The following is a 22,767-nucleotide window of genomic DNA, read 5'->3' on the forward strand; positions in this document are numbered from 1 at the left end:
AGCGGTGATCTATTAAACTCCTGATCTGAAAAAAAATTAAACAACAGATTATGAGCTTAACAGCCCAGTAAGCACCCACTAAAAATTATAGGGATCATTTACAAAAAATCATAAATTATCAAAATCAAAATCAGAAATCCAATTTATTTCAGATAAACAAAGATGTCAAAACCAAACATATAGGTCCCCCAAACAACTATTGCCAAAACAAAATAACATAACTCATATATTTACCAGAGCCAGAATTATCAGAACTCATATTATTATCCTTGGTGACCTGAGCCAGTATTTTACCATGGAGCCAGCTAGTGAACATATTTAGAGCTGTGATATTGTTGCTTTTAATAAACTCACAGTATTGGTTGTGCCACATGTGACATTCGAATAGAAAATTTGGTGTTCTCTAAATAAGTTTATGCATAGAATGCTTGATGCTTATGGCAAGAGAATATATATAAATATATGTGTGTCTTCAGGAGTTATATAATGTATACAAGTCTACATGGTGTAATCAATTATTGCTGAGGCAATAATGATGTAAAAAAAATGATGAACACATCATATTACTGGTAAAAAAAAGTGAAGTAATTAACATATTGGAAGTGGCGCCAAATGAGCTTTTCAAGGATGAATATGCTGGCATTGTTTAATAAAATTACACATAATATCTGAGGGTATGTTCTCACTGCAAACTCCATAGAACACTGCATTCTATGAGCTTCTTTGATCAAAATTTGGTCTTTTTAGATCTCAACCTCTTAGTTATTTTGGCTTATGCACTGGTGCTTTAGCCGTAATGTTGAAGGTCTACACTGCAAAGAATGTCATCAATGAATTAGCGAAGGCTAAATGAATAAATGAATACTCTCATGTAGAGTTAATGACAAAAAACACTTATCCCAAAGCAACAACAAAAATACTCATCCAAAAGCAACAGCAAAAATACTAATCCTAAACCAACGACAAAAATGCTCATCTCGAGACAGCGGCAAAATTTGTTTTAGGAAATATGCAAATTACAAAGCGGCGACAAGATACATAGCCCAAGACGGCAACAAAACATACAACGCGATGGCAAGGCACAGGTAGTTGCAACGATATATGGTATATATATATAAAGAAAGGTAGTATGATGTAATGAATATATATATATATATATTTATATATATAATAAATAATAAAATTTATAATTCGCACATTTTCTTGCCTTTACTTATACTTGAGGCTTGCCTCTATTAGGAATGGAAGATCCCACAAAGACAAAAATAAACAAAATAAAATAACATTTGTGATTTGATATATCGCCTGGTGTCTCTTCACCGACACGATGCCAGGGTGTGTATTAAGGAGCCCACACCCACGTAGTTCTCTTACCTTGTGTAACCAGCACCTACTTACCTAATTGTTAACATCTAGGTCTTGGTCGGACTCATTGGCTATTGTCGCACCAGGTGTGCTGATCATGTTATCTCTGTAGAAGAAATCACTAGCATCTGGACTTTCTTGTTCTGCTTCTTGTTGCCGAACTTGAACACATTTCCAGTCATCCGTGCAAACTTCAATTTCAATATTTTGTGGGGTCAACTGCAAACATGTCTTGTCCAACATGTTCCCACCTGCTCTAAAAGTCTGCTCGCAAGCTACTGTAGACATAGGGCATCCAAAAATATCCTTTACTATTAGTGAAAGAATGTGGTACGGATTTCCATTACCTTGCCACCAGTGGAGGACGTTGAAAGTCATGTCTGTGTTGAAATACAAGTCGAGCTCTGTATATTGTGATCCCCTTGGCTTCTTCTTTGCTTGCCTCTACCGAAATGATTCTCCTCCGCTACTGCTAGATTGTCCTACAGCCTCCGGTGCAACCTGTGAAACTATATGGCTATATCTAATATAATAGCTATCACATAACTCAACAAGTTGACTCTTAGCATTAGCAACAATTTTATTGACATCCACAATGCTTTCGGAGTCCAGTTCAGAATCTTAAGTATCCACGTCACTCATGGGCAAGCTCATGGCAACCAGTTGGAAATCTTATCCTCCATTGAATCCTAAGAATTTGTAATATGCTTTCAAATATTCTTACAAACTTTCTAGCTTCTACCTTAGATCAAGAACAAATGCAACTAAAGCAATAGGAGGTATATTCTTATAATAAAACAACCATTTAATTTTCATAGAGATCAACCCACTAAACAATTGTGGATCTAATCTAAACTTCCAAAACTGTTCAACCACATCAACATCACCATATAAAAATAAATGGGAAGTAGAAAAATAAACTTGCGAAAACAAATTAGTACATGTGTTAAAAACCGAAAGCAAATCAATAATATGAACAATAACTACCCAGTTATACTCATAGAATACAACTAATAATTTCATTAAATTCTAGAACAATAATTTCATGCAAATATTTATAAAAAAACAAGTCTACAAAAACTACAAAAAATAATTTCATGCATTTAAAAAAAACATAAGTCTAAACTAATAATTAAAAAAAAATCAAGAATACAACAAATAATTTCATGCAAATATTTTTTTAAAAAAACCAAGTCTACAAAAACTACAAATAATAATTTCATACATTTTTTTAAAAAAACCACAAGTCTAAACTAACAATAAAAATAAATATCAAGAATACAACTAATAATTTTGTTCACGTCTACAAAAATAATTTCATACAAATATTTCAAAAAACTCTATGAAAACTACAAATAATAATTAATGTCATGCATTTTTTAAAAAAAACCACAATCTAAACAAATAATTAAAATAAACATCAAGAATACAAATAATAATTTCATTCAAGTCTACAAAAATAATTTCATGCAAATATTATAAAAAACAAGCCTACAAAAACTACAAATAATAATTTCATGCATTTAAAAAAACACAAGTCTAAACTAATAATTAAAATAAATATGAAAAAAACAACAAATAATTTCATTCAAGTCTACAAAAAATAATTTCATGCAAATATTTAAATAAAACAAGTCTACAAAAACTACAAATAATAATTTCATGCATTTCTTTAAAAAAAACCACAATTTAATGCAATAATTAAAGTAAATATCAAGAATACAAATAATAATTTTGTTCAAGTCTACAAAAATAATTTCATGCAAATATTTAAAAAGCAACTCTACAAAAACTACAAATTATAATTTCATGCATTTTCAAAAAAAACCACAACTATAAACTAATAATAAAAATAAATATCACGAATACAAAAAATAATTTCATTCAAGTTTACAAAAATAATTTCATGCAAATATTTAAAAAAAAACAAGTCTACAAAACTATAAATAATAATTTCATGCATATTTTTAAAAACCACATATCTAAACTAATAATAAAAATAAATATCAAGAATACAACTAATAATATTGTTCAAGTCTACAAAAATAATTTTATACAAATATTTAAAAAAAACAACTCTATGAAAACTACAAATAATAATTTCATGCATTTTTTTTAAAAAACCACAAGTCTAAACTAATAATTAAAATAAATATCAAGAATTTAAACTAATACTTTTATTCATATCTACAATAATACTTTCATCCAAATATTCATAAAAAAAAAGTCTACAAAAACTACAAATAATAATTTCATGCATTTTTTTAAAAACCACAAATCTAAAAATAATAATTAAAAATAAATATATCAAGAATACAACTAATAATTTCATTTAAGTCTACAACAATTATTTTATACAAATATGTATTTAAAAAAATCTAAATAATTACAATAATTAATGTCATACAATTCTTCTTTTTAAATAAAACAAGCCTACAAAACTATAATTAATAATTAAAATAAATAAATCATGGCCAACCATGTCAATTGGCGACTTTCAAAATAAAAGAAATTAGGCGTTCATTTCTGGGAAAGTGGGGGCAAGTGAGGGGAAGTGATATGACTTCCCTCACTTCTGGTGTTCATTTGTGTTAAAGTGGAGAAAGTGACACTTCCACCACTTCCGACTGAAGTGGATTTTGAACTAAACACACTTTAGTATTTTTTTTACTAAAGTGGGAGGAAGTGAGTCAATCTATAAAAACTAATTTCTTTTCACTTCTAAAATCTTTTTTGAACTCATAGAACTTCGTCCAACACCTAAATTCTTCGGTTCTATTCTCACTTTCAGACAAATGAACACAGAAGTCCTAGAAGTGATATCACTTCCCCCCACTTCAGGGAAGTGGCATTTCCCTCACTTCCTGGCTTCCCCTCACTTACAGTGAAATGAATGCCCAAAAGATAATCCAAATTTGCACCACTCCCAAGTCTCCAAGACTCCAAGTACCAAATTGCAATATTAAACTTTGATAATGTTGAATTGAAATAATTAAACTCCAAGAATCCAAATCCAAAATCTCCCAATATTATGCCTTGATAGAGAGAGAGAGAGAGAGAGAGAGAGAGAGAGAGATTAAGAGAGAATAAGAGTAGCAGAGTTGAGATATAATGAGATTAAGAGAGCATAAGAGTAAGAGAGTTGGGAAAGATTAATAATTGGTAAAAACTAAATAATGTGGAGATAAGGGGTATATATAGAAGTTTATAAAAAATTTAAAAAAAATTGACTTTTTTCAAAATTTAAATTTTGAATTAATATAAAATAAAAAATAAAAAATCCCCAACGGCGATTAAAGCTGTTGCGGAACAACGGCTATCAACCCGCCGAGTTACCTGCCGAGTTGGGAACCGGGTTGCAACCCGGTTCCAAGCCGGGTCTGACCGGCAGGCCAACCCGCCAAGTCACGGGTTGGGGCAAGCCCAACCCATCACCGGCCGACCAGTTACTGTTCGTTGAACCGCCTACCAGGTTAATGACACGGCGGGCCGGTTCTGTGCCGGGTACGGGCTGGGCCGGGTTTTCGGACGAGCTGTGCCCACCACTACCAATATATATGGCCACATAGAAAATGTATGTATATACATACATACATATATGCCAAACAAAATGATGGAGCCCGTGTTTACACCGCTGGTTAAATTAAGCAGTGACAACATAGATTTCGTCTTCAATTTACCAAATTTTTACTATTATTATTTATGGAAGACAAATAAAAATATTTTAATTGTATGAAAAAATATTAAAAGTAATTACAAAGAAGTAGTTATTCAAATAAAAAATATTTATATGTGGAAAAGATCATAATGATATCTAAGAAGTATATATTATGTAATTTTTATTTTCTTTTATATTTATTAAATATCAACTAAAAGCAAAGATAGTTGATATAAAATTCACATGTCTCCTGAAAATGGATGGTATTCTCTTGAAATCTCAATAGCTAAAATTCTTAATCTTTAGTAAATTTTTTTGTGGTTTACAATGATACATGCATTATACCATATTTATAAGCCAACTGATTAGGAGACAAAATTTTATTTTGTCTAACTGTATGTATTTGTGAATTAAAGAAGTCAGAAATATATCACTTGTTCAGTGATTTGTGTTAGTTCCGCTGGTGTGGTTTGTCAATTTAGTGAACACTTAAACACTCATAGAAATTTCACACAAACCAAATCAAAAGGAGGGACACGAAGTTGGTAACCCAGTTCGGCGTCAACTCGCTTACGTTTGGGGCCTAACACCGGAGATAAACAATCCACTAAAAAAAGTGAAAATACATGAGTACAAATATTTTATCACTCACACTCACAAATAAAAATCACTACCGTCTCTAGATTGTCTACTGTCCGAACTATCTCAAGGTCTCATCAACCGCGCGCATAATCTCAAAGCAAGGTAGCTTATATAGGTGCCTCAACGTCCCAAAAATAATCCATACCTCTTTTAGAATCCCCGGGGCTACTAACTTTAGAACATTCCAAAATTAGTTGTTGCAACCAAGGTTATCGGACCCGGCCCAGGCATTGACCTGGTCAAGGCAAGGGGATCAAGAGTCGATGGGTTCGACCGGGTCAAACCGGGTCAATAATAAAATATTAAAAAATTTATAATAATAATGAATAATAAAAAAAAATAATATAACTTATATTTTAATAATTAAAAAAACAATTAATTTAATATGAGATTTAAAATTTAAATTATATATATTTTTTATTTTAAAAATATCTAAAAATATAATTTTTAATATTTAAAATTTTAGTTTTTATCATATACTATCATTTATCATTTGTTTTTAAAAAATATAAAATATTAAAAAAATATATCTCCTTTAGGGTTACATTGAGACTCACAGAAAACATAAAAAAATAAAAAAATAAAAAAACACTTGACTCTCTCAGTCGCTCTCTTGCCCTGAGTTCCTCTCTCTCGGCCACCCTATCTCTGTTCTTCTCCTAACTTCCTCTCTCTCAGCCGCGCTCTCTCTTCTCCCTCGCTTCCTCTCTCTTTCTTTCTCTTTCTCTCTCACAACCGCCCTCTCTCTTGTCTTATCCCTGTCTCTCTTTTGTTTTTTTTTTCTGAAAAATTATTTTTTCCAACCCATTAACCGCCCGAGTTCACCGGTTCCTGGGTCAACCAGCAGGATCACCCGGTTTTTTGGCCGGTTTTCTTCACAAGCAAGTCAATTAGTATAACTGGATCGGCCTCATGACCGGTTCCTGGTTTTTCTGATTAAACCGGCCAGACCAATCCGGGTTTAACAACATTGGTTGCAACTCAACTTGCAACATGGCCTTGATTGTTGACTTCACTGAGTTAACCTCCTCGTCATACTTAGTTCGAGTCGATGCAGCCAAATCTCCCTATCCTGACTACCGACAACTATTCTACCACCTCACTTACTCACCACGCAGTCCCCTCGCAAGGGGGACACGACTTTGTGTGTCTTCAACAAACTTTCCAAACTTGATCTTCAATTCACCCAAGTTTGGTCTTCAAATCTTCCCAAGAAATATCTTCAATCAATTATGCCATTCATACCAACAATAGGTATCTATCCAATTTGGCATGTCTTCAATCATACCTCTAATAGTCTTCAATCATACTATTGATAGGTATTTCTTCAAATAGCTCCATCCATATTTAGTCTTCAATCAAATCTTTGAGATATGGTATTGATAAGAGATTGCCACATACCAAAAATAGTTCCACCAAGATCTCCCAAAATATTTACCTCCAATCTAAGACTCCTTGTCACGTCACCATGCTTCCCATGCCATCATCTATGCCATGTCACCTTGACTTTGTGTTAAATCATGCTAATTAAAGTGCTTTTGCACTAATAATTTGCATTCAATGAAATTTACAAATCAATATATTGAAACAGTTTTGATGATGTTTACGTGTTAACAAAATCAAGGTTTCATTGAATTTTTTATCATGAGGATGGAGACATGAATGATCACTTTTTGAAACACTAGCTCTCATCCTACATATGAATTCAAAATTTCTATAACATTAAATATATATATATATATATTTTACTTTGTTTATATTAAAAGATAATATTAAGGGGTTAACAAAGTGAAGGTGTCATTTTTTCTTTTATGAGAATGATGAAAACATGAATGATCACTTTTGATAGTGCGACATGAATTCAAGGTAACAGCAATGTAAAATTTTTTTCTACGATATCACAGAAGTACAAATGGCACTCAAAATGAAGGTTGGAAATGAGAGTTTTTTTTTTTGGAATAGTTTTAATATAATGTATATATATATATTAAACATGATGAGTCTGGTTGATCTTTATGATTGGCAATCTGACAAGTTGGGGCAACCAGAAATCTTTGATAGGATGGAAGGTCCATGTTAACTCTACTTGAAAGAAACCATTAATTAGATTTGTCAAGATCAAGCTCAAGTTGGGAGGAGCTTATGCAAAAACAATTAAAAGCATTGACAGATTTTAATTAAGGGATGTTGAAAAAAAAAGTGAGAAATTTTATATATCTTGCTTTGAATTCTTTCCCTTAGAATTGATAAGCTGTTAAAGTGATGGCATTCATTCAAGCATAGAATGCATCCATATACTGAATTTAATTAGGACAGACAAATAATATGTAGTACTATTTCTATGTGGCTAAGGAGAACCAGGCACCTCCCCATTTTTCCTTATTTAGTTTAGCAAAGACATGAATGAGGACTTTGTCCCTTGGTGTTCATAAACTTGAAGGAACAATAATGGGGGTGGTTGTGCAACTATGAAAGTTGAGACCAACAATCATGTGGTGTATTGGTAGTCAGATCTTCATTAGAATCTGTTGAGAAATTTAACAATGATGAAAAGGAAAACTTGAAAGCAATCACACAAAAACACGAGATTTAACGAGGTTCCGCAGAGCATGCCTACGTCCTCGGGGGTAGAGCGACTGTCGATTCTCTTATTAGAATTGATTAGGGTTACATATTACATGAATATTTATATAAACCCTACCCGGTACAATTTAACAAAATACCCATCGCTCCGTTCCACTCCGCTCCAGCTTCTGCCCATTCACCCTTGTATATGAGCCATATACGACAGAATCATTCACAAATGGTGAGAATTTGAATCACAAGTGAAGACACATTTTTTGAAAGTGTAAGTAGTGGTTTCAGCGTCGTGTGAGTGGACCCCTCCTCCTCTTGCTCCGTTGAGATTTGTGCATGCCCCTATTTTTTTAGAATCGTGGTGTATTGGTAGTTAGATCCACACTAGAATCATTCACAAATGATGAGAGTTCGAATCACGTACAAGTGAAGACACATTTTTGAAAGTGTAAGTAGTGGTTTCAGTGTCCACGTGTGCGTAGACCCCTCCCCCACTTCCTCCGCAAAGATTTGTGCATATCTCTGTTTTTTTAGCGGCCTAATTGCTCCACTTGGCACAAAAAAAAAAATTAAGGCATGCGTGGACGTCTTGTTGCCATGTGTCAATAAGTAGTTTGTCGAGGATCAAAACCAAGAGGGAGGAAGGGCGTTGCAGACTGTGAAACATGTCATAAGCTACTAATGAGAAGATAAGAAGTAGTTGTGCAATCAGCACACACGAAGAAACCTTTGAACATTTTGCTTGAATATACTGGAGTTGGAGATCGACTAGGCTTCTTCCATGACTTTCTTGGCCCATGAAATGAGTGATGGATGTTGTCTGCTTCATCATAAAAGTCTGATTGAAAAGCTGGTTTTGTTTCCATTAATGAATCTTCCAAAACAGACTTATCACGTGCCGACCTTACTGACTTTGTCAAGTTATAAGCATTGAAAAAGAACTCAAACGTGTATCCATGGTGAACCTGCCATTAAAAGAGATTTGGAAATTATTGGGAACCACGGACATGATTTGAGGCCTGAAATATATAATACTAGTTGACTAGACTTGATCTGACTCGAAATGTAGTGAGAGATCTGTCTGGCTTAATTTTTTTATTTCAAAAATATTATTTAGAAAGCAAGTTGTAACCACAATTTAGTAGGAGACATGGTTCATTTCAAGAATTGTAGTTTTGTACCACAGTTTTGTCATGGATTGGATCACAACAATGGAAGCAAGACATGATTTGAGATCTTGAATTGAAGTCGACTAGACCTGATCTGACAGTATAAATTTTATATGAGTGATGAATGTATGGTTTACTTGTAACGCAGGAATAAGAGTTGGCCAAATATACTTTTTGTACAAGTTGGGCTAATTAAGTAGACTTATTTCTCAAGTCCGAAGCCCAAACTCACTGTATAAACCATGTCATCATTCAACACCTAATATTTGAGTGAGTGCCCACTGTTAATTTATTTACTTCTATTGTTTTGATCTTTGCTCACAAATAAAACACGTGAGAAAACACATGAAGCTAGCACATATTCTTGAATATAATGAAATAAATAAGTAAATAAATCTTGATAAAGTTGAGGCCCTCTGTCAATTACTCTCCAAAGTTTTTTTTATAAAGTAGATAAATCACAATGCATTAAATAAATACAAAGTACAAAAATAGAGTACAACACAATCTGAGCCCCACTCCTGTTTAATCCTAGCCATTGATGTTATTTAATCATAGCCATTGATTTTTATGTTTTAAGTTTTTCAAAACTCTAGTCACCGCTTCAGCTTTTTGTCTACTTCTCACTTAGTCTCGCCGTTTAAGAAAAAATTGAGATCTTCTAACAAAAACGAGGAACTCACCTCCGTGGATGCTTGATTTCGAGTGTTTGAAGTAAGATCTAGATATAGTTTTGTTTCTTCTCTTTCTTATGCTTGTTTATGACGTGATTCTAGTTAGGGTTAGGATTTGGTGAGAATGTTGAATTATTTTCTTTGAGGATAAGATTCAGAAATTTTCTGTAGAGATCCCTCTTCAATTTTGGGAGACCTAAAGACAGAAATTGGAAGATATCAAAACAACAAAATTGTACTGCCAAATTTTAGAATTTTTGCCCTTGTAATTTGTGAGATATGATTTTATTAGTAAATTATTTCGGATTGGATGTCTGTGCAGAACATCAAGATTGATGGGCATTTTGATGGTCATAAAGATTAAATTGGGTAAGGTTAAAAATAGCAAAGTTGTTTATTATTGAGTTATTGATTGTCAGTAAAATATCTCTAATTTTGGGGATATAGATTGAGATATATGCATGTTTAAAAGGGGTATGTAGAAATTGCAAGTCTACCGGAATAACCGGGCATTCAAATAAATGTTATGCATTGAGTAATGCTCTAAACCATGTGAATTTTGGATATGTCATAGCCTTTGTTGTCTAATACCCTTAGAATTTATAATGTGGTGATTTGTGAAAAGATAAACAAACTTATGTCTGAATTAGTACTCATGGGTCATGATATAATTTGAATTTGACCTTTAGAGTGAGTAAATGCTATTATACCACTGGAAATAACCAATATTTGGAAGAGCAAAGTGATAGTTTGATCTTTTGCATTTATATTATTATTTCAATTGTCTTGCTTGTGTTAAATAGATTTTTGATATCCTTGAAAATTATTCTCAAATTTAGGGCTTTCTGAGGAAACTTATTCGATTTGGGATTTGGAGTTTTTGGCACTAATCAGGTAAGTATCCCTCATATAAATGCTATTATATGAATATACTTGAAAATTCTAGTTTTCTTAACTTTTGAAATTTTTGAGAAAAATAATTATTATTTTGATTTATATTTCGAATTATTTATTTATTATTATTTTCAGAATTACTTTAAATTATTTAGAATTTCGAGTTAATGATATTTTATTTTGGATTAGAATTATCTGAAAGGTTTAAATATTTATTTCTAAAGTTTTTGATAGTTTATCTAAATACTTATTATTTAAATTCTGAATTTTAGATTTTTTAGTTAATTTCTGATTAATTATTATTAATTTTTTTTTTAATTATCTGTTCATGTTTAGATTCAAATAATTGATTTATTTTGATATGATCAAATGGGATCATGCTTTAGCCAGCAAATTACTCGTATTTTGCCCAATCTGAATTTTAAATAGTTTATTGTTTTGTGAACATGAAGTATTTTGATATAGAAACTAGTCTTTAATTAACTATGCACTAACCCTATCACTGGAAATTAAACTGACCGTGTCGATATGTACTCTGATATATAAACTATAATTTCCCACTGCTTTTCGGTGAAGAATAACGGCATCTGATAATTCTGGCTCAGTTCACCGAGGGTAAAAATATGACCTCTGATAATTCTGGCTCAAGTCACCGAGGATAAATATATAAATTCTATTATTTTGTTTTTGTAATAATTGTTTGGGGACCTATCTGCTCAGTTTTTGACATCTTTATTTATTTGAAATAAATTTGATTTCTGATTTTTTTATTATGATAAATTATAATTTTATAAATGATTCCTATATTTTTAGTGGGTACTTATTGGGTTGTTAAGCTCATAAATGTTGTTGATATCTCTTTTCTATTCAGGAGTAGAGTTGAGTGGCGGATAGTTTAGCAAGGATCGTTGGCAATCGCCGATTAATTAGCTTGTGATATGTCTCGTTTATTGTGGGCATTTGAATAAGTTTGTATTGTTTTTGTAAACCACTTAGTTTGTTTCTTTATTCTATTTTGGATTAGGTTTTGAGGCCTTGTATGACTACTTAGTTTCGGCCTTGTAGGTGTAAGGTCGTTTTTGTCGGTGTCCCGGGTCCGTTGAGTCAAGTTCGGGGTGTGACACAAAAAAACAGTAAAAGACAATAAGAAACAACAAACCCAAAAAAACAAACTTCTGAGACCGTCCACCGAGGCTGGAACAAGAATCAAAACAAAACACACCACCATGAGTGGAGAACAGAAGAAGCTAGTAAAAGGAAAACCACGAGGCGAATATAGCTGAAAGAGTCCGAACACTGCCATGCAACGGACCCTAAAGCATCAAGTAGGTGGCTGTACTAGCCGGCGACACCATCGTGACTATAATCAGGGTAGCTCTCCTCACGCGTGAAAGGCCCTGAAAACTGATTACAACTTCTAACTCTCGACGAAGGTTTATCAAACTTTTGCCTCTTGGAATATGGAACTACATCCACTCAAGTCAAAAATAGATGGTCAATTTTAAGAAAAACATAAGATAATGATAAAGTTGCCGAATTGAAAATGCAATCATTTTTTCCTAGCTAAATTTGCCAAATAATTGCAATAGCAAGCAAAGAGCAGGCAACCTTGAGCATGGCTCCCAAATCCTAAGCCAAGGCCCCACTATTCAAAACTAGATATTGTGGCACGTTGAAACCATAGGACACATGCAAAATGCCTACAAATGGAGGTGGCATATCCGCAGCCGAAGAAAAGAAGGTTGCCTGACTCAATGGCACTATGACAGATAATGCAGGTGGCAGTGGCCATCTTATTGCAAGTCTTGCGAACAAATTATCCATCATCAGAATTTTATGATCTCATGCTAGCCAAAGGACCGCATTGATCTTAAGTAAGCATGGAATATTAAAAATGAGGGAAGTTACAATGCATCTAGTCCCTTGATCTATATGCACTGATAGATGGATTTGATTGGCCATTAGGAGTCAGCATCCAGGATTTATGATCGCGGATGTCCATGAAAGGCGAATTGCTTTGAAGTTGTCAATGTACGGCTAATACCACATATGGACCCGGGAGAGAATCTCTATAAGACTCTAACTAACAATGCATTGGGGTGCCACTACCCTCACAAACTCATCAAGCCAGAAATTCTTCAGTGCTTGCCCCATATACCAATTGTCTAACCAGAACAAAGTGGCAGACCCATCCACAATGATATGCTACGTTTAGAATTTGAGCACTACTAGAGCTGCTTGGATACCCTGCTAGAAAAAAGAACTCCTTCGGATAGGTTTAGGGAAGAGAAGCATGTGCGGGGGTGTAGCGCCTCAGTTGGTGGCTAGGGTTTGGTTTCTCACTGAGTTCAATGAAAAGCTGTGGAATAATCAGGGGAGAGAGTAAAAAGGAATGTGAGAAAGAGGTAAAAAAAAAGGGGGGGAAAGAAGAGGAAAAGGAGAGAGAGAGAAGGAAAGAGGAGAGGGAAAAGAGAGAAAAGGGAGACGAATGATAGGTCAGCTGCCCACTCATCCTCTCATTAGATATTTATATTCTCTTTGAAAATAACAACCTTCATACAAGAGTGCCTTGAGCATCACGCTACACCAAACTACTGGTTAAGGTTAACAATCACTAATATGACCCATTGATTACGAGGTAATCTCCTCATAATCATCCCACTATGAAATCATTAAACCGCGTGCCAGGTGCTGCCTTCCTATTGCTCCTCCTCAGACCGCTGATATCTTGACCATTGACCCCTTCTTTTTGACCCTTGACCGTTACAGGGGGTCATGCTGAAAATAGTTAAACTGCAGCAGCATCCGTCAGTCATGCTGAAAATAGTTAAACTGCAGCAGCATCCGTCAGCACCAGTCCTTGGCCTGAGAGCATTTCCACCACCACTTTCCTAGCATGGCCCAATTAAATTCTTTAAGATTGAGAATGCCCCATCCTCCCTACTTCTTAGGCTGGCACAATCTTTTCCAATTAACTAGATGACATTTAGGACTATCCAGATCCAGACCTCTCCAAAGAAAGTCTCTTCAAATGTATTCAATAGATTTGAGAACCCCCTTTGGTAAGTTAAAAATAGACATCTAGTATGTCGGGATGGTGGAAAAGACCAAGTTAATCAAGTTAAGTCTTCCGCCTAAAGAGAGAAATTTTGTCTTCCAAGACCTAAGTTTTGCTCTAGCGAGAGCAATAAGTTTTTTCCAATCCTGTTTTCTCGGTCTCCTGCCAACAATTGGAACCCCAAGGTAGGTTATGGGCAAGACGCTGGGAAGGCAGTTTAACTTTTGAAAATCATCTTGGCTAGGAGGTGAATTAAATTTGGTGAAAACAGACATGCATGTCTTGTGGAAGTTAATAGGCGGGAAGATGGCAAGTTGATATATGAGAAAACCCATGTACATATGTTTTAAAATTTCCTTCATGAAAGGAAACCTGAAAAGATTGGGCTCTAAGCCCATATATTTCCTTTACCTTCTTTTGGTGGACCAAGTAAGATGCCTGAGAACAGTGAGAACTGAGGAGGAACGTTTGATGGAGATCATACTCACTTATAAAGGCTTAATTGAAGACACAAGGCATGTGTTCTCATGAGTCATGACACGGACTCAGGAGATAGGTTCTGTATATTTCGTATATATAGTTTCCACCTCATCATGAACAAAAAGCCATCTCCAACGATGAAAAGATATACCTAAATTAAAAACAGTTTCCTATCACATAATTGTGGTTAATTATTAGTTAATGGTAGGTCTTTTATCAAACGAACTGCGTGTCAACCTTATCATTTACTAAGTTGTATATAGAAAAAAGGCCCATGCTTGATTGCTGAGGAGAAAGTTGGTGAAACATGTTAGTTGTTAAACATTATGTCAGCAGAAACTTTAACGTTATTCAAGCTGACATCAATCTTCATAAATTTTAGCCGATCGAGATTAGTGGATCATCCAGTTTTTGGTGTCTGACTAAGAAAAAGATACTTTTTTTTTGTTGTAAGGTCAAAGTAACTCATAGTGATGCAACAAACAGGTCTCTAGAGCAGGTGAAACATTCCTCAGGGTTATGTTAGAACTTGGTTGCCTTAAGTCCAAACAAATATTCTCTTTTGCATGGTTTGTCCTGCATTGTTTATTTGGCCCATGGAATGCCCAAGATTTGGTAGTCTGAGGGTACTCTTGAAAATCCAAGTCAATAGGTTAAGTAGTGGTTAGTGCAATCTTCTTACTAAATGTGATTCTTGCTCGCAGCTATATATATATAAATCTAAAAGATAATGTCTAGTCAGTCAACCAAACATGCATAGAAGAAAGCAAAGCAAGTAGATATGTGCATCTGCTTGAAATAGACTCTATCTTGATTTGAGTATTTTAACTCATGAATATATATATATATATATATATATAGTCATGTTTGGTTGGGCAGTTAGTTTGATACATGGTGTGCATGCTACCCAAACAATCAATTTGATTCCATGATAAAGGGAGGAATGATATGTTAGTGAGTAGCAAGTGATGCTACATGAAACTGTCTTTATTTATTTTAATCTTGGAGGCAAAGCAACCAAACTTGAGTACTAATCAAAAAGAGGCCGGATGGAGATGAATGAGGACAGGTACATAAACAAAGAATAAGGTATCTAGCTCTTTCTTGTTCCTAGATCCATGATGGGCAATGGGAAAGGAAACGTGAGTAGGTCCAACCCATCCTCTCGTACACTTGGCTCCTTCTCCATCATGAGATATGTTTACCTTCTCTTCAACTAATTTCATGGATCACTTGTTTTTTTTTCAAGTAATATGAGCTCATTTCTTGTTTTTATTACGCAAGCTTTCCGTCAAAAGTTTCATCAGGTGATCTGTTCACAATAATAGAACTATTTATAAATTTGTAATTAAGAAAGAAGGGCTACAAAGAAAAGCAATGACTCAACTCTTTAATATTCCACATGTTGCATGTGGGGTCCAGTTATGACCCAGAGTGCAAGCATCAACTCTGCTGAGTCAATAGCTCATGCATGTCAACCCCCTGATTGTATTTGTGCCACCAATCTATTAACTCAATGATAATCTAATCTGGAATTCTTAAAGGGAATAGACAAAAGCCTCTTTTTAGCTAAGGCCACAAAATTTCAACCCCTAAGCAATGAAAGCAGCCAATCCAAGCAGTGGTAGATTTTGGAAGAAAACTTTGGGAATAGAGAATTAATGAATTCATTTTGTGCAAGTAATGTCTTTTGGAAGGTTGGTGAGGATCAAAAAGTAAGGAGGCCACCTCTGAGGACTTTTGGAATTTGATTTAAAAAGAATAAGAGAAGCATGCTTCAAACTTTTAACATTTTCAACTGAGTAGTGATCATTAGATGCAAACACGTGGTTTACATGCTTTTTAAGAGTAAGGTTGTAATTTGTTATTAATTAGCCTGAGGTTTAGAGTAGTGTTGTGTAACCCATGCACGTGGAGGATATCTATACAATGAACTTCTCATGTTTGAGCACTAGTTCGGAATTATTTTTTTTTTTTTATTGCCTTGCTACTGGATGGACATAACTTGTTCTCTGCCACCGACTATACTTACTTATAGGTATAATTTTTTAATTTAATTTTATTAGGACACGTAAGTGGTCGTCTATATATATATATATATATTTCTTTAAAGAGAATTTTCTGAGCTTGTAATTAGGCCAAGTTTCCAAGCTAGACTGAAGATAAGATCAAAGCATTTATTTATTTATTTATTTATTTATTTATTTATTTTTGTGAAAAGATGGATAGACTATATATATTAAATAAAAAAATACAAAAAGGTACCAGAGAAAAGAGTTGAAAGCATTGTATATTATGCTAAATTAATCCATAGGTGTGTTTTGATTAAGTTTTAAAAGAAAAAACTCATGCCATGGAATTGTACAAAGTTGTTGACATTAAAAAAAATAAATAAATCACTAATTTATTAAAAAATATAAAACATAAAAAATTACTCTGAAAAAGGTCCCAAAAAATATAAAGTGACCGACGGACTCTTAGCTTATTGATATTGTGTATCTTGCATAAAGTTCTCATTTTAGAGAGACTTAGAATCAAAATCTACGCAAGATGAGGGCGTGATATTATTGAGCTTGCGGATGCACTACATATCAGTGCACGTCCCTGACTATCAACTTTAAATAGGGGTGCTTATAATTTAATGTAAAAAAAAAAACAAACAAACAAACGAATTCCTCATGATTTTTTAAATGGCAGTTAATAAATTAGAAATTATATTATATTAATGGGCTATACAGTAACTAAAAAGTTAGTGTAGAGCAGAAACGTTACACTTAAACACCAAAATACAGCACAAGAACTACCATGAGGAACAATTAGAGAGCATCAAAGATAGATATCTAAGCACACAATGCTTGAAGAAATGCAATATAACTAATATATAAGCCTTGCAGAAGACCATGAAAGCTAGAAAACCAAGCCCTTACTATGATTAACCCAAGAACATGTTATAATCTTTTGTTTTCATTAATGCTATATTGTTACTTCGGTTCCTTTATACCATGATGGGAATGTATTGTTGGCCACTTCCATGACTGATTTGTTTATTCCTTTCCTTTAATCTAATCAAAACCTATCTGGTAACTATAAAACTTTAACAAACAATAGAATTTGGAACTTAATTGTCAGAGAGACATGCCCAAAAGAAGAAAAAGGAGGATTAACACAAAACTGAAAAGTAGGGATAAGTTTAAGCCAAGGGAGTGAGTGGAAGATGATGATGGGCCATGGCAGGCGATAGTATTCTTCTAAGAAACGGGTTTGACTTGACAAACTATCACGTAGGTTCACCATAAACAATGCATCTACTTTTCAACACGGAACCCTAGCTCTCTCTCTCTCTCTCTCTCTCTCTCTCTCTCTCTCTCTCACTGTGTTTCTGTATCTTTTCCACACGCTGCATCGCATGGAGTCAACTTCATCCGTGTGAGACCCACGTCACTCCCACGTGCGCTGCAACTTCGACCACGACTTGACACAAAACCCTAGGCTGGCTAACCACGTTCCTCTCCACCAACCCATTCTCTAATGTTAATAAGTTAATACAGTCATATTGCATCACCAATCGCGTCATTTTTATGTGCACGTACATGCACTGATACACATGCCATCGTGCTTTCATGAATTCAAATATAATGTTCAAGGGCCCTGTGCTCACTCAAGGAGAGTTTGAATGTGATTTTTCTTATTGAACCTGTTAAATTATTTTTAGGACCACTTCTTATGGACCTCCTTTGGTGAATGTTTTGCACTGAAGAATCAATTTTTATATTTATAGAGAAAAATTATTTATACATTAAAAAATTGTTATTTGTAATGACTTCCTTACAAAAAGAACACGGTGAGATTCACGAGGGTATATAGACCGATAGACGTGTTCTGTTGCTAGTGTTTATAAATATAATTTTCAAACTCATATTTTTTGTTGTTATTCAATAAAATTGTCGTTTATTTATATTTATTTAAAAAAAACAAAACAAAATAAAAGATAAATGGATATGAATGTACACCATGTATAATAGCTTGACTGATCTCCTAGAGATAAATCTCCCAACTATGTAATCCTATAGAGGAGAACGAAAGATCTTCCTTACACATTGTTTGATTATATTAAAGGTTTTTTAAAGTAATAATTATGTATGAATTATTAAATCATCCCTAAAATCTTATACTTTTTAATCTTTAGAAGGGAATATAATGCATGATAATGAAAATAGGTTGACATTATGATTTTTTTAAAAATAAAATAAAATAATCTCCAAATGCAACCTTAAAACAGTGTTTTTAAACTAAAATCACCAAATGTTTCTCTTTGGGTTAAGTTTTTATTTTTTAGGTGGGAGACAATGACATACTACCACCTTCTCTTTTTAGATCAATATATTGGTGTTTAGTTGGTAAAAATCAAAGAGGAGCGAGGAGAATATGGGATGTTCTCAAACAGGACAAAAACATGTACACATGGAATTAATTTGATGGTGTTCATACCTAATAAAGGAAGTGTTTTAAATCGTCATCCCTCTCCTAATTAAGCGGTTACTCTATTAAGCATGCTCAAAGTGGAATGAACTTTAACATAAATAAATAAATAAATTAATTAATTAATAAAACATCTGGTCTTATCTCAAAACATCTGAACTCCCAAAAGCACCATCTAGTCTTGTCTTCAAAAACACAGAGAGAAAGAGAGAGATCAAAATTCATAGGTTCATCCATGAAGAAGACATCACCCACTAGTGACTAAAACACGATAAAAAAAAAAAACACAGTCACGCTGACCATCGCAATGGCGTTGACTTATTTTTTCTTTGAGTCAAATGATTTGAAACTTGAATGGATTTGGACGGTAGAACAAGGGCAAGAAGAAACGACAAAGAAAGAGCGTAAGAGAATAATAAGAGAAGAAGATGTTGGCGTATTAAGTTTATTTTCAAAGGGGGTCATCAGTGAGTAATTTGACAAAGAGTAATAGTGTTTTTTTGGTGAGAAATAAAGGTGCGTTTAAATTACGTTAAAAAAAGAATAAATAAATAAATATAAATAATAATTAAAAAAAAAAGAGTAGCTAGGGTCATTGTCAAGCTTTTGACTTGCCATTAGATAGGGGCCGGGTGTCCGGCATGCGCGCACGCGCCTGGCTCGTGGGTCCAAGTTGACCTACGACAGCCTAGTCATAAGCATGATGTCATCTCGGTCTCTCTCCGGTCTCTTCCCCTCACCTAAATTCTCCACCAGCTGCCCCCTCCGCCGCCTCACCCATTTTATCATGGATTCGCTCGTCGGAATTTTTATTTATTTAGTTATTTTGTTGTCAATTTGTCATAAATATTAAATTAGAATTGGATTTTACAACAATATATTAAATTGAAATTTATTTAATTAAAAGTTTATTTTTGCACATCTCCGGTGGTGTTTGATTAGTTGCTAGATTGCACATTGGTTATATTTATTTTTTATTTTTTAGTGGGTTTTCTACTGAGTGTGGTTATTTTGTACTCTTTGAGGCTTTCTACTCTAAAACTGTTGTTTTTTTATTCATGTTTTTTTTAATAAAATTATGATTTATCCATTTCATCAAGAAAAAAGTTATGTCATTAACTTGGATTTTAATTGAGTTTTTACTTAATTAATATTTTAATATTAGATATTTTATAATTAAAATTATAAGTTTTCAACTATGATAGTAAAGACAAGCATCCAGTTTTCAAGATTTTCTATCCGTGAACTTGATGTTGGCCACCAGTGAACCACCGGTTAGCATGTAATCTACATCAATCCATCTGTCTTTGAAAGGAGATCCTCTCTGTCCATGGTGGTATCTTTTTTCTTTGTTTTTTTGTAATTTTCACTCCTGATGGATCTTTTATTTGTACTGCTCCGTGTTCATATTTTGTGTCTTATATTCCCTTTTTCTTTTTATTTTTTTTTATGTGCTCTTTTTTTAGTTTTATGGATTCATGGTTTATCTATTTTATCAATAAATAAATAAATATAAAAATAAATTTTCAAATTTAATGATGAATATAATTTATTTATTTATTTTTAAAATTTATTAATCATAACTATTTAATTTTTGTGTGTGGCCAGGCTCGTCATTGAACTAAAGGGTAAAATAATTACTTGAAAAATTCACAAACCCATGCTACCAAATTAAATAGATATAAAAATTAATTTTTTTTTGACAAAATTGGTGATAAGTACTTTTTTATTTTTATTTTTTGCATTGTGCTTGAAAGGCTTTGAACGATATAAAAATTAATTATCTATCAACTTTGGTTTTGTAAATTTCATCAAATAACTAATTGCTTATTTTAATTTTTTTTATTTATAAATTTTTTACTAAAATTTGTATATGTTCATAGTCATTAAGCATATTTTTATGTACTTATTTCATATTTGTCATTATATTCTATATAATCTAATCTTATTTGTACATTTTTTTTAAATCACCAGATCAGTCAAAGTGTGGTTTTTAATTTATTGTTCATTTTTTTTTATTTTGTGAAGTTAGGAACAATGTATCAGTTTTTTATCTAATAAAAAAATAATTAATGTAAACGTGTTAACATTGACTCTTTGTGCATTATTGACCAAATACAGTTGATTAATAGGGAGGTCAATTGCCTTAGTGAAGTTTTGAATCTCTTTAATTGGAGTGTTATCAAAATGAAAACCAAATTGAATTCTGAATATATTATAATAATCTGATGTTGAGTGCGGGTTTACTTTTCTGACATTGAATTTTGATTACGGTGAGGAATGTTTTGAAGCCTCTATAAATTAATTAATTATTAATCAAGAAGGTTGCTTGAAAAGGCTGACCCAACAGTGGTTGGTTTGTGATTATGATAATTAATCAGTGTGGGGTAGTTAGAATAAACAATTAACTCTAATTAAATAAGGCGTGGTGGGGCTTTACAAGAGTTTTTCATATAGAATTCAACATCCAATAAACCTAAAGTGGTTACAGAGAATCCAGAAAGCATGTGAACAAAATTAATAACTAATTAATTTAGATAGTTGATAATATATATATATATATATATTAATATATAAATTAGAGTTACATTACAAATGTTTTAAGGAGGAAAATGAATAACCATATGTTTAGCAACTTGTAGGACTATTCCTTTTGGATGTTAGTGAACCAAACTAATATGCTACTATGATTGGAGAGACCTTCATTAAGTTTACAGGTTGGAGAAAAGTCAAACTCTTAAAATTTTTATTAACTTTGTTATTGATTTTATTTTTGAACTTTTTTTTTTAATTCTAATTAAAAGTTGGTTATTTTCATCATTGTTTTTTTTTAGGGAGGATTGCAATTCATTAAGGCCATGCATATATGCATGCATGCATGCACAATAGCATCTTGTGCAATGGAAGGAGGCGAGAGGAGAAAAGTAATAAGTTGATATATATATATATAAACTATCAAACCAAACTTATTGAGGTAAAACATGCATTATTTACTTTTACATAATATAAATGCACAATAACATCTTGTGCAATGGAAGGAGGTGAGAGGAGAAAAGTAATAAGTTGATATATATATATATATATATATAAACTATCAAACCAAACTTATTGAGATAAAACATGCATTATTTACTTTTACATAATATAAACTAGTGTACACACACTTATTTGTGTGGATAATTTAGATGATAATTTTCAGACATGAATTGAATGATATATATAGGGTCTTCAATGACAAATAGACTAACAGGGTTTGTTCTATTAATTAGAAGTCATGAGGAGAATCTATCAAAAAAGTCAACCATTGGATAGCCTAATGGTATGACATCAAAGTGTAAGGGGGAGGTCATGGGTTCAAATCTCTCCCCCAACAGTACTGTTTCTCATACTGTTCATACACTGTTCACCCGGGATTTCTATAATATTCTCATACTGTACATATACTGTACATCCGGGTTTCAATACTGTTTAGTACTGTTTATATTCATAAAAAAAGGCGCTTGTCGTCTATTATTCAAAAAAACAAAAAAAAAAGAATCTATCAAAAACATCAAATTGTTTTTTGGTAAACAAAACATCAAAGGTTGGTTTCTAGTCTGTGTCCAAGCTCAATTTTAGGAGACACTTTGATTAGGCAATCAACATGTGTCCACTCATCCAAACTATGCTTATTCTCTACCGACATGAATGAGTTCACATTTCAAGAGCGGCACTCTAGTTTTGAGTAGCAAAAAGGACATGCAATCTTGTTAATTTTTTCCACTTGATGAA

The 22,767-nt window shown here is 33.0% G+C and overlaps 1 long non-coding RNA gene across 1 annotated transcript; it reads left to right on the plus strand.

Annotated features, from left to right (window-relative positions):
• The first annotated feature begins 10,047 nt into the window (after positions 1–10,047).
• On the plus strand, positions 10,048–12,335 carry LOC120266363. The gene is made up of 3 exons (XR_005538147.1): positions 10,048–10,125; positions 10,925–10,979; positions 11,851–12,335. It is a non-coding gene; the product is annotated as an uncharacterized LOC120266363 (long non-coding RNA).
• Positions 12,336–22,767: the final 10,432 nt, after the last annotated feature.

The sequence above is a fragment of the Dioscorea cayenensis genome, chromosome 8 (genome assembly GCF_009730915.1).
Source record: "Dioscorea cayenensis subsp. rotundata cultivar TDr96_F1 chromosome 8, TDr96_F1_v2_PseudoChromosome.rev07_lg8_w22 25.fasta, whole genome shotgun sequence".
NCBI lineage: Eukaryota > Viridiplantae > Streptophyta > Magnoliopsida > Dioscoreales > Dioscoreaceae > Dioscorea > Dioscorea cayenensis.